The sequence below is a fragment of the Lemur catta genome, chromosome 22, assembly GCF_020740605.2.
Source record: "Lemur catta isolate mLemCat1 chromosome 22, mLemCat1.pri, whole genome shotgun sequence".
Taxonomy (NCBI): Eukaryota; Metazoa; Chordata; class Mammalia; order Primates; family Lemuridae; genus Lemur; species Lemur catta.
This window is the reverse complement of record NC_059149.1, coordinates 4,029,693-4,035,166: the sequence shown is the minus strand read 5'-3', so window position 1 is coordinate 4,035,166 and position 5,474 is coordinate 4,029,693.

The window sequence follows — 5,474 nt, the reverse complement described above, 5'->3', positions numbered from 1 at the left end:
CTGCCTTAGAAAAAGCTGCATGATTAAATTTACCCGGAACTAACAGGGATTCATGGCTGTCTAACTAGAAATTAAGTTTAGTTATATAAAACAATAAGTTACATTGTGCACACCAGAGCACTGAGCTTGAGAAAATCGCATCTATTCCATGATGTGGTGGGTGTATCTAAATGATTATAATCTGGATGTTGATTCCTATTAATAATAATGAAGCTCGTGAAATAGGAACAGAAAATTTAAAAAATGATAACAATTTTACAAATGCACATATTTTCTGTATTTTTATTGTATTTTTTTGTATATACTTGCCCACCGCAGGTGTCATCTTTGCTTTGCTCACAGCCCCTTAGGATCTGCCCTCCTGTTCCCAGGGCTCACCCTCCTCACACTGCTCCAGCGCCTCTGCCTCCTCCTTTTCCTTGGACTCCGCCTTCCCTCTGCTTGGAATCCCTCCGACAGCTCTTCTCACCGCTTTCTCCCTCAGACTTTTAATGAAAAGTCCTCTTCTCAAAGAAGCCTCCTAATTTAAAATTTTGCCCTCTGAAGCATTCCTCTTGCAGCCCCCCCAAAATGTACACACTGTGTGCGGCTTATTGCCCAACTCCCCCACGAGGATAAATGCCCGGGGAGGCCATGGATTTAGGTTTTTTTTTTTTTTTTGAGACAGAGTCTCACTTTGTTGTCCAGGCTAGAGTGAGTGCCGTGGCATCAGCCTAGCTCACAGCAACCTGAAACTCCTGGGCTCAAGTGATCCGCCTGCCTCAGCCTCCCCAGCAGCTGGGACTACAGACATGCACCACCTTGCCCAACTAATTTTTTGCTATATATATTTTTAGCTGTCCAGATCATTTGTTTCTATTTTTTTTTTTTTTTTTAGTAGAGACAGGTCTTGCTCAGGCTGGTCTCGAACTCCAAACCTCGAGCGATCCACCCGCCTCGGCCTCCCAGAGGGCTAGGATTACAGGCGTGAGCCACTATTTTGTCCTCAGCATGCAGAGTAGTGCAGGATACAGACTGGGCTCTCAGTAAATGTCAGACTCTCGTCACCTCCATCTCATTGACATAGACAAGGGCGTCCCAACCTGGCCTCTGCATCAGAGTCACCTCAGGGCTTGATAAATTTTTTTTAAAAAAATGACACCAACATAATAGTCTAAATATTTACTGCTAACTATTTACACAAGAAAAGGACATAAACTAAAATAAGGAGTTTAATCCATGGGAGGTCACAACCTGAGATCATTTTCTTACATGGTATTTTCAGTTTTTGTTTAAACCATAGTCCTTGGAAGTGCACGTCTAACTAGGTATCCAGGGATGTAACACTGGAAGGATCCTTTATTCTGTGTCATCAGAGCCCTTCAAGGACACACCCCGAGAAACAGACATGTGGCTGAACAAGTTGAGTTTATTGCTCATTAAAATGAGGCCAAACACCACGGAGAACTGTGGGGTCTCTCAGTAAGAGCATGTTAGAAAGAGCAGTGTAGGATCCGAGGCTTGACTTAGGTTCTTGCCTTCAGCAGTTCAGGCTGCTGTAACAAAGTACCACACACTAGGGGACTCATAACTAGTGGCAATTTATGTCTCACAGTTCTGGAGGCTGGGAAGTCTAAGGTCATGTGCCAGCAAGGTTGGATTCCAGGGAGGATCTTTTTTCCAAGTTCCATACTGCCAATTTCTTGTTGTATCCTCAAGTGGTAGACAGAGGGCAAGCGAGCTCTCTGGGGCCTGTTTTATAAAAACACTAACCTACTCATGAGGGCTCCACCCTCATGCCCTAAACAACTCCCAAGGCCCCACCTCCTAATGCCATCACCTTGGGAGTTAGCATTTGACATTTGAATTTGGGGGAACACAAACATTCAGTCTTTAATAGTGCTTTAGGGGAAATTTTGAGTAATTGAATCTTTGTTCTGAAGTTGATGCTTTCAGGAAGAGGTGTTAACTCTATGATTGGGTATCTTAAAAAATCTTATCTAGAATTTGGGAGGAAGTGAGGTTAAAGCTGTGATTGGTAAAGTAGCCATTGTTGTTCATATTATCTAGGAGAGAGAGGTGTTTCATCAGTTGTATAGTTTAGACAATGTCCATATTTCTGTCTGCATTCAGATGTTAACGGAAAAAGACCCAACCTCTGTAAAATGATTTCAAAAGTTTTATTCTGAGCTGAATGTGTGCCAGCCCAGAGCACATGGCCTCCAGGGGTCCTGAGAAAATGTGCCCACGGTAGCTGTGTTATAGTTTGCTTTTATACCTTCATGGAGACAGGAATTACACGTAAGACTCTAAGTCAGTATATGGTAGGGAGGGTGTACATTGGTTTGGCCTAAAAAGCCGGGACATCGCAAAGCAGGAAGGAGGGGGGCTATAGGTTATAGATGGGTTTAAAGATTCTTTGATTTGTATTGGTTAAAGAAATGAAGCTTTGTCTAAACACATGGAGAGTTTTAACTTAAGATAAGGATATATGTTAATCAGAGACAAGCCACCCAACATTTACCGAAACTCAACTGATCTGTTAAGTAAATTGATGGCCTATAGGTGTGGTTGAGCTTTGTCTTGTATAGCCTTACTCCTGCTAATGATTTAGCATCTTACTGATATAAAGAATAATATTTCCAAAAGGGGGGAGGGGCATGATAAAGCATGTCTGACCTCCCTTCTCATGGCCAGAAACTCAGGTTTAAGTTCTTTTGGGGGGGGTCCACTTGGTGAAGAGAGGGTACATTTAGTCAGCTGAGGGGCTTAAGATTTTATGTTAGTTCAGAATTCCCCATTTTTGGCCAAAATGTTCCAGAAGCATCACTGAGGGCCAAACGTTTATTTTGCCCCATTATTGCTGGGGTCGTGTGGATAGCTGCCTCAGCTCCATCCAGGCCCTCGGTGGGACCCAGGTTTGGAGCATTTTATTTTTTGCACAGAGGGAAGTAAAACTTAGTTTTTTATTGTTTTTAAATACCAAGATTGAAGGACAATGCCTCTCATAACAGTTTTGAATTATTTAAAACCTGAAGAGTTTTAACAAACCTAATTATTCCTATTTTCCTTTATTTTGTAGAGAAAAATTACCGTTCTGAATTTTGGAAGGGTAAAACAAAAAATAGTAGTTACAGAAGACATGGTATAAATCATAACTAATGTCAGACATAATTTTAGACAACATTTTAAAAAAACTGTAAATAACAAGGGTAATTGAAAATAAATTATGAAAAGCAAACAAGACTTTTTTTAAAAAACTGATTTAAGAGTATAAAACATAATAACCAAAATTTAACAGACTTACAAGAAGAAACTTCCACATAAGCATAAAATAAGCCAGTCATATTTAAATAAAAAGGTCACTCATTTTCTCTCTGCTTTATAACTATTTATATAATAATTTGGAGGAAACAACTTATATTTTTAGACATACACAGATATATAAATATAAAAATCAGTAATAATTAAAATTCCCTACAAATAATTAACTAAGGAGCATATAAATAATACATATATATCACATGAAATTTATCCTATGGATAAACTATTAGTTTATTAAATAAGAAGCAAATCATATCTAATTTCTTGTATACATATTTTTATTTCTATAATTATCATACATAATTATTTAAATCAAATGTCTTTATATGAAATATAAATGTATTATAAAATATATTGTTATATATCATAAAACATTATAATTTGTATATTATAAATGCAATTATATAATATTTATATTAAATATCATCTTTAATCAAAATAACTATCTTTTTCCAGACATAAAGAAGTAGAGAATAAAAAACAAGAATTGTTTTACATTTTTTCTCCATCAACACATATTAACAATTGAAATAGATGAATATACACATATTCACATACATATATACACACATACATACTTATTTCTATTGTATAATTTTAAATATACGCTCTGTGTGTGTGTGTGTATATATATATATCCTCTGAGGACAACTGGAGGATATATGTTTTGTCCTTAATCTATTGCCATTCAAAAATAACAAGAATGGATAGTATCATTATTTATAAGTGTTTTGTGTCAGTTTTTTTACTAAAAAACTTTCCAGGCTTTCAAAACTTATTAATTAACTGAATGATTTATCTAAGATCTTAAAGGTAGATATAAGGATAGGGAAATTATAATATAGCTAATACATTAAATCCCTATGATTTGTAGTTTGTAAAAATATTGTAAAATTAAAACTTTTAAAATGGCATCCATTGTTATCATTTCATTTAGTTCAATATAAGTTTATACATATAATTTTTTGTTTAAAGCAGTTATGAGATCAGTAGTAATTTACTTATAAATCCAATATAGGAAATTTATAAAATTTAAGTCATGAGAAATTTTACCCTCTTATTAAACAAACAAAAATAGTGTTTCTAATGTTATGTTTACATGGTAAGCTGATTTTTTAACATGAAATCATACAATAAAGTAAACTCTTTTGAAGTTGAACCAAAAGCCATTACTTCTTAGCTCCTAACTATAGTAACAGAAACTTATTATGTAATTAAGCTTGTAAGTGTCTACCAAAAGATACACCACTTAGTCACTTTTTCTTCTTCCTTTTCACATTTACAGCTTAATTTAGGTATGATTAGCATACCATAAAATGTGCCCACTGGAAGTGTAAATCTCAAATTGTTTTGATAAATTTATACTTACACAAACATCACCACAATCCAGTTTTAGAACGTTTCCATCATCTGCAAAAAGTTCCTTCACAATCATTTGCAGTTAATCTCCTCTCCCACCCCCAACTCTAGACAAATGCTGACCTGCTTTGTCTCTATAAAGCTCCTTTCTAGACATTGTATGTAAATGGAATCACACAATATGCAGACTTTTTTGGTCTGGCTTCTTTCACTCAGCATGTTTAAGTTTCATCCATATTTTAGTACTTATCAGTAGTGTGCTTTTAATTACTGAATAGTATTCCATAGTATGTATATACCACATTTACTTAATCATCTGCCAATTGATGGATATTTGGATTGCTTCCAGTTTGAGCCATTATGAGCAACACTGCTAGAAACGTTCACGTTCATTTCTTTCTACGAACATATTTTCATTTCTCTTAAATAGATTCCCAGAAGTAGACTTCCCAGGTTGTGAGGTAAGTTTAAGAAATTGCCAAACTGATTTCCAAGGTAGCTGTACCTTTTTACACTCCCACCTACAACATGTGGGGATTTCAGTTTCTCTGCATTCTCATCAACACTTGCTATTTTCTGGGTTACTGCAGTCATTTTAGTGGGTATGTAATAGTCTATCATTATGGCTTTAATCTGAACTTTTCTAAAGGTCAATAATGTTGAGTATTATCATAATGTGCTCATCATTCATAGGCCCATTAGCCATTCTTATATCTTCTTTGGTGAAATGTCTATACAACTCTTTTGAACATTTTTTAGTTGTATTCTTATTGTTGGGTTTTACATGTTATTTATATATTCTGGATTCAAGT